This window comes from Bidens hawaiensis, unplaced genomic scaffold (assembly GCF_021521415.1).
Source record: "Bidens hawaiensis isolate Kalapana, Puna unplaced genomic scaffold, B.hawaiensis_p1.1 tig00032736_1, whole genome shotgun sequence".
In the NCBI taxonomy this organism is placed as follows: domain Eukaryota; kingdom Viridiplantae; phylum Streptophyta; class Magnoliopsida; order Asterales; family Asteraceae; genus Bidens; species Bidens hawaiensis.
In genome coordinates this window covers 199,369-207,975 of record NW_027495581.1, presented here as the reverse complement: position 1 = coordinate 207,975, position 8,607 = coordinate 199,369, and positions in this window count along the sequence as shown.

The window sequence follows — 8,607 nt, the reverse complement described above, 5'->3', positions numbered from 1 at the left end:
CAAATACAGAACACGACACATTCAGAAATCGGGTTTCTGAATAATTACTTGAAAGTGTTAAATAAATTAATTGGTTAATTTATTTATTCAAATAATTATTATTGGAATGATTATTTAGACATGTGTTCTTTTATAAAATGGTTTATAAAAGATGGGGTGTTTATATATTTTATAAAGTATAAAATATATCATTTAAACATGAGTCACACACACACTCCATACACTTGGTCAAAGTTGGTAAAGTTTTGTTGGAGATTGAGTAAAGTTTACTTGACCAAAAATGAACCTAACCATAGATTTGATTGAGATATGATCTCATATATATAAGAATGGTTCAACACACTTTAAAAGATATACCACTCTCTTTCCTTCTTGTTTTTGGTTCGGCCGAAGTCAAGAAACAAAAGAGGTTCGAGTCTTGGTTTCTCGTGTTCAAGCTTCCTAACATAGCTCGGTGTGTGTTGGAGGCTCGGGGTATCTTCCGTTTGAGGATTTTCCCTTTGAAAGTCTAGCATCAACATCATCATCTTCTTCAACCATCAACTACATCTCTTAAGGAGTTAAGAATGTAAGTTTTACAAGCTTTGATAGTTTAGTTTTTCCGTATTATTTGATCCTTAGTCTCGGGTTTCTAATCTTAAGATTAATGGTAATCTTGAAACAAGAATAAAGGGTTATTCATAGATTAACACACATATGAACTTGTAATATATATATGGATATATGTACATAAAGTTTATAGATAATCACGCTTCCGCCTTTTAATGACTAGTTAAATGATTAACTAAGTCTAAAATATCCATAGAAACCCAACAAATGGCATCAAGAGCCGGGATACGGGAAACTAAGCTTTGGGTTGTCGGTTTTATATTTTCCCCTTGAAAGATTTATACAAAAAATTAACATGCATGATTTTTTTTTGTATTTAATCTTGTTATATTTTTGGCTTTGTTCAAAAAAAAAAAAAATAAATAAATAAATAAAACCGAGCTATTGGGCCGAAGCCCACTTCTTTTGGTTAATGGGTTAACCAAAAAAGGGGAAGAAAGTTAAATGGGCCGAAGCCCATGGACTTTCTTATGGGCCGAAGCCCAAGAACAAGTTATTGGGTCAAGCCCAAATGGGTTGGGCTAGGCCCGATAAGGTCAAGGGGTTTTGGAACGGGATCCTAAAACATAACGGGTTATGTTTGTTATTTATTAAAACTAGACCGAGCCGTAGACCAAAATGGATGTTTGTTTGTGGTTGATGATTGTAATTGTAATTAATTATTCAAGTTTCGGTTTGTAATAATTAATTAGGGGCAGTTTTGTAATTTTGTAATTATTTATTCATATGGGTATGTAATAAATAGATTATTTGTAATATCTTTATTTTATAGAATTAAAAATGTATTAGGACATTTGGTTTTGTAAAATTAAAGAAGATTGCAAAATTGGAAGTTTGGGCCTTATTGGGCCGGGTATGGTGATAATGGGCCTCACAAGCCCATTAAGGGGATTCAAGCCCAAAAGGACCTAAGCCCACCAATTGAGCCCAAATGGAAGCTTATGGAAGCTAAGGCCCAAGTTCAAGCCCAATGGATTACAACGGGGTTGAAGAAGATGTTTGACGCATTTGGATGCGGGATCAAGTGGGAGCTACAACATCCATGTGTCGTGTGTCCCTTAGGATCGGACCTAAGACACACACTTGTTTCGGCTAACAAGTGTGGTCTAACTTAGTGGCTCGTGTCTAGTATAATTGTGTATGCTTGTTAATTGATTGTTTGATTATGTGGTTATTAGATATTAGGATATCAACTTCGTCACATAGAATTAATTAACAAAGCATAAAACGGGTTCTAACAATTATCGGTAATCACGTGACACGTAGTTTAATAAAATGGATTTATTAACTAGCCGTCTCACGCCCATAATAAAATGGTTTTATTATAAATTAGAATTTTGAAAATGGTTTCAAAATAATCATGTTACTAAATGCATGTTAGAACATGATTTAAAGTTTTACAACTAGAATTATTAAAACTAAAAATCCCTTTTAAAATTAAGGATAACAAGTTAAACACCATCCTTTTGTATAACGCTTAACATTTTAGTAAGCTCTTAGTGGGAAAAAGGTCACCTAGCCGCATAGAGTAAATTAATATGTTAGGGTAATATTGGCATATAAATGGGAAAAAGGTCACCTAACCATTTGTATGTTGATATTACAAGTTGATACAAGTAGGACGACTTAAATTAGAACCATGTGAAGAGGGTCACCCAAGCATGGGGTATAATAGGTGTTGATGGGATAAACATGCCGACACGAAATATGATTTCGAACCGGTCCCATAAACTCTAGAAGTTGCAAAAGGGTTTGCAATTGTTATGAATAACTACCTTGATAAACCGACAATGGGAAAAAGGTTACCTAACCGGAGTCGGGTTTATCGTTGGATTCTAGATTTTAATTATTAATTATATTTGGTATATATAAAAGGGTATTAATAATTAAAATAAGTAAAACACTAAAATGAACTTAATTAAAATTCTGCAGATGGCCGCACACGTCGACGACAACATAATCCCTAACGTCCAAAATGTATCTCTCCGATCTATTCTCGCTAAAGACCGTCTTAACCACAATAACTTTTCGGATTGGTTCCGAAATTTAAGGATTGTTCTGAAACAAGAAAAATTATATCATGTTTTGGAAACACCTATCCCCAACGAACCGGAAGAGGGAAGTGAGGTCGAATACATGAATTGGGTCCAACACACGGAAGATTCCATTCAAGTGTCATGCCTCATGTTGGCGACTATGGTTCCCGAAATCCAAAAGGATTTCGAAAACCATAATGCGTACGACATGATTACTCAACTTAAGGAATTGTTCCTTAAGCAATCGAGGGTTGAAAGGTTCGAAACGGTTCGAGCCTTGCATGCATGTAGAATGGATGATAATCAACCAGTTTCAACTTATGTACTTAAGATGAAAAGTTACATTGATCGCCTCGCCAAGCTCAATTGTCCCATCTCAAAAGAGTTAGCAACGGATTTGATCCTTAACTCTTTGTCGAAAAGGTTCGACACTTTCGTGTTAAATTATAACATGAACGGGTGGGACAAAAACATTGGAGAACTTCACTCAATGCTTAAAACAGCCGAGGCGAGCATGGGTAAAAGGGTTTTACCCGTGTTTGCGATCAATGAAGGTGGATCCAAGAATCGATCTCAGCCCAGTCCTAAGGCTAAGGTAGCAAAAAGAAAGGGTCCTCCTGTGCATCTTAAGGGTAAGGGCAAGGCACCGGTTATGGCAAAGAAACAAAAGGTTGTGGAACCGAGGGGTCATAAGGATGATCCTTGTTTTGGTTGTGGGGAGACCGGACATTGGAAACGCAATTGCCCGGTCTACCTAAAGGAGCTAAGAGACAAGAGGAATGCGGGGCATGCCTCGGGTAATGTCTTTATGATTAATATTGAGCTAAATCTTATTTCTTCTAACACATGGGTATTGGATACCGGATGTGGAACTCACATTTGCAATTGGTTGCAGGGGTTCAAAAGGAATGAAGACTTAAAGAAGGGCGAAGTGAGTCTTTTCATGGGCAACGGTGCAAGGGTGCACGTGGCCGCTAGAGGAGACTTCACTTTATCGCTTCCAAGTGGTTTGGAAGTTGTTTTGAGGAATGTTTTGTATGCTCCTAGTTTGACTAGGAACATTATTTCCGTGCACCTTCTTAGACAATGTAATTTTGACTTTAAATTTGTAAAATCAGAAATGCATGTATCATCTAATGGTATCTTTTATTTTAAAGCTGTACCAAACAACGGTATTTATGAATTGGTTCATGATAATACCTCAAATAGCTCATTATATCAAACTTCCACCAAAAGACTCAAAAAGGATTTGAGTGATTCCTACATTTGGCATTGTCGCCTTGGACACATAAACAAGAATCGTGTAAATACTCTCCAAAAGAATGGTCTTTTGAAAACAAACGAGTTAGGTTCGTTTGATGAGTGTGAATCTTGTTTTCAAGGCAAGATAACCAAAGAGCCTTTCAAAGGTACAAATGAAAGGGCTAAGGACTTGTTAGGTATCATACATACGGATGTATGCGGACCTCTCAAGCCCACTAGTAGGAATAGTGAAAGCTACTTCATTACCTTTATCGACGATTTTAGTCGATATGGGTATGTGTATCTAATGAAACACAAACATGAAGCCTTTGAAATGTTCAAGGAATTTCAAAATGAAGTACAAAATCAGCTCGACCGAACAATCAAGGTACTCCGCTCCGATAGAGGAGGCGAATACCTAAGTGATGCTTTTCAAAGTCATCTTAGAGATTGTGGAATTGTTTCACAGCTCACTCCTCCTGGTACTCCTCAACATAACGAAGTATCCGAGAGGAGGAATCGAACACTGTTGGACATGGTTCGATCAATGATGGCACGAAGCTCACTACCACCATCATTTTGGGGATATGCACTACTTACAGCAGCTCGTATTTTGAATATGGCCCCGACCAAAAAGGTGGATCGAACACCCTATGAAGTGTGGCATGGAAAGGTTCAATCCCTTTCATATTTAAGGGTTGTTAAACGTGACACCCCAAATAAGCTTGAGGCTCGATCCATCAAGTGTATCTTCATAGGATACCCAAAGGATGATATAGGATATATATTCTATGATCCTAGTGAACAAAGAGTGTTTGTTTCACGCAAAGGATGCTTCTTAGAAACTAAGTTCCTTATGGAAGGACCTAGTGAAAAGAGAGTGGAACTTGAAGAGGTTCAAGAATCACTGGATGATACACAGTTGGTCGATACTAGCTTTCAACACGAGGATGTTGAAGGTGATCAAATGGTTGATCATACACACGTTGCTCGCAGATCTAGTAGGGTTAGTCAACCTCCCGAGAGATATGGATTTCTCGTGGATGGTTGCTACTTGGTCGATTCGGATGAACCGATCTCCTACAAAGATGCTATGTCACAACCTGATTGTGAAAAATGGCTTGAAGCCATGAGCGCCGAGATGCAATACATGCACGATAACCAAGTTTGGGAATTGGTTGATCGTCACTTAACTCCAAACTGGTTGGATGTAAGTGGGTCTTCAAGAAGAAGACCGATATGCATGGAAATCTAGATACTTACAAAGCACGACTTGTAGCAAAAGGTTTCACACAAACTCAAGGGATTGATTATGATGAAACCTTCTCGCCGGTCGCGATGCTTAAGTCGATCAGGATATTATTTGCCATTGCAGCTCATTTTGATTATGAGATATGGCAGATGGATGTCAAGATCGCTTTTCTTAATGGATATCTTGAGGAAGATGTCTATATGGTTCAGCCTGAAGGTTTTGTCGATCCATCTAATCCTGACAAAGTATGTAAGTTAAGGAAATCAATCTACGGGTTGAAACAAGCATCACGGATGTGGAATCATCGTTTTAATGAAGAAATCAAAGCGTTTGGTTTCGTCCAAAACGGTGATGAGGCGTGTGTGTATAAATGGGCTAGTGGGAGTATAGTCATGTTCCTTATTTTGTATGTCGATGATATACTTTTATTTGGAAATGATATACCAAGTATGGAAAGCGTTAAAGCGTGGTTAAGTAGTCATTTCTCAATTAAGGATCTTGGAGAAGCGACATATATCTTGGGAATAAAGGTCTATAGGGATAGACAAAGGAAATTGATCGGACTCAATCAAAGTGCATACATTGATAAAATCCTGAAAAGGTTCAGGATGGAAAACTCTAAGAAAGGTTTGGTACATATTCCTAGAGGAACCGTGTTAAGCTCATCTCAAAGTCCTAGCTCTAAGGAAGAGCAGGATAGGATGAAGCATGTTCCTTATGCTTCGGCAATAGGATCTATTATGTATGCAATGATGTGCACTAGACCGGACGTCTCGTATGCTTTAAGCATAACGAGTAGATACCAGCACAACCCAGGTGACAGTCATTGGATGGCTGTCAAGAATATATTAAAATACCTTAGAAGGACTAAGGATATGTTTTTAATATATGGGTCTGGTGAGGAGGAACTCGTCGTAAAGGGTTACGTGGATGCGAGTTTCCAAAATGACCGAGATGATTCTCGGTCACAGTCGGGATATGTCTTCATTTTGAATGGAGGCGCTGTCTCTTGGAAGAGTTCGAAGCAGGATGTTGTCGCGTTATCCACTATAGAATCTGAGTACATCGCCGCTTCAATGGCAGCCCAAGAGGCTGCATGGATGAAAAAGTTCATCATGGATCTAGGGATTATCTCTACCATTCAGGAGCCCCTAGAGATATTCTGTGACAATGAGGGTGCTATTGCACAGATCAAGGAGCCTCGTGCTCATCAGAAACGAGGCACATTGAGCGCAGATTCAACTACATAAGGGATGAAGTTGAAAAGGGAAAGATATGTATTCATAAAGTTCATACCGATCAAAATATTGCGGACCCACTCACGAAGCTCCTCGATAGGCCAAAGCATGAGGGTCATGTTTGTGCATTAGGACTTCGGTATTCTAGTGAGTGGATTTAATATGTGTTTAGTGTTTGTATAAGAACGAATGTAATGGGTATCTCATGAAAATTAATTATGTTTTAATTATTCAATGAGTTATGTTCTATATTTGCATGTTTAATCCATGAATGACTTATGTTGTTCTAAACGTCCGTAGTCGATCATACTTGTGGGAACAAGTATGAAGGTAAGACTATTATGAACCCGGATTGGTTGATATTCATGTGATGAATATAGGGCATAGATTTGCCACCAAAGTTCATAGATATTTGTGGGATACAAATATTGGACTGACCCGCTCTCAAGGATCACTGCATAGAGTTAGTGTAACTGATCATAAGTAATCCTTGAGTAAAGGCGAGTATCATTGTGTCCTTTGACCTAAGATGCATATTGGATCTGGTTTTTCATCAAGTCTGATAACTTGACTCTCTTCTTTGTTATTTCGGTAACACGATAACGTGTAAGAAAGAGCTCAGATATCATACGAGATGTCAACAAGGGTGTATGCAGTCAAGATGGGATTTGTTCCTCTTATGTGTTGAGAGTTTAGATGTCTAAGGCCTGTTAAGTTAAATCATTGAGAGAATGATCACTCTGTGTCTCTTCGATTTGACAGGACATCTAGTAACAAAGGGATGTAATGATAAGACTTACCTATATCATATCAAGTATGGACTTGAAGGGGATGATGTTATTGAATGGCACTTAGTCAAACACACTAGGGATGGTGACCTGTTGTTAGGCGGTATTCACCATTAGCATTAACTTCCCATGAGTCTCGTGCAAGTGGGAGATTGTTGGAATACCGTATGCCCGAGACACATAATTAGGTTAATGTGGCTAGCCGTGTTTGATCCAAGTCGGGTCATACCCAATAACGAGTTAGACACACACCAATTATGTATTTGTTGAGATATAATCTATAAAACAAATACAGAACACGACACATTCAGAAATCGGGTTTCTGAATAATTACTTGAAAGTGTTAAATAAATTAATTGGTTAATTTATTTATTCAAATAATTATTATTGGAATGATTATTTAGACATGTGTTCTTTTATAAAATGGTTTATAAAATATGGGGTGTTTATATATTTTATAAAGTATAAAATATATCATTTAAACATGAGTCACACACACACTCCATACACTTGGTCAAAGTTGGTAAAGTTTTGTTGGAGATTGAGTAAAGTTTACTTGACCAAAAATGAACCTAACCATAGATTTGATTGAGATATGATCTCATATATATAAGAATGGTTCAACACACTTTAAAAGATATACCACTCTCTTTCCTTCTTGTTTTTGGTTCGGCCGAAGTCAAGAAACAAAAGAGGTTCGAATCTTGGTTTCTCGTGTTCAAGCTTCCTAACATAGCTCGGTGTGTGTTGGAGGCTCGGGGTATCTTCCGTTTGAGGATTTTCCCTTTGAAAGTCTAGCATCAACATCATCATCTTCTTCAACCATCAACTACATCTCTTAAGGAGTTAAGAATGTAAGTTTTACAAGCTTTGATAGTTTAGTTTTTCCGTATTATTTGATCGTTAGTCTCAGGTTTCTAATCTTAAGATTAATGGTAATCTTGAAACAAGAATAAAGGGTTATTCATAGATTAACACACATATGAACTTGTAATATATATATGGATATATGTACATAAAGTTTATAGATAATCACGCTTCCGCCTTTTAATGACTAGTTAAATGATTAACTAAGTCTAAAATGTAACACCCCGACCAAAGACGGATTATACATCGGGGCGCCACATATTGTTTCATTACTCGTGACACTATTGGGTGTCAATATTTAATAAATACATTCATTCGCGCACGCGCAGGGTAAACACAAGATAACATAAAACATCATAAACCAATATATTATAAATTATAATATTCGAACAGCAAAAACTTGTCTTGATACATTTTAATCTAGGTCCAAAATAAAGAAACTTCCTATGTGTCCACAAGCTCCAAAACAGCTACTGCAAACCTGAACATGTGTTAAAATAAACGTCAAACACTTGCGTGTTGGTGAGAAATCAAGTTTAATACAGTACATAGATAACAATAAATCTGCGCGCAAC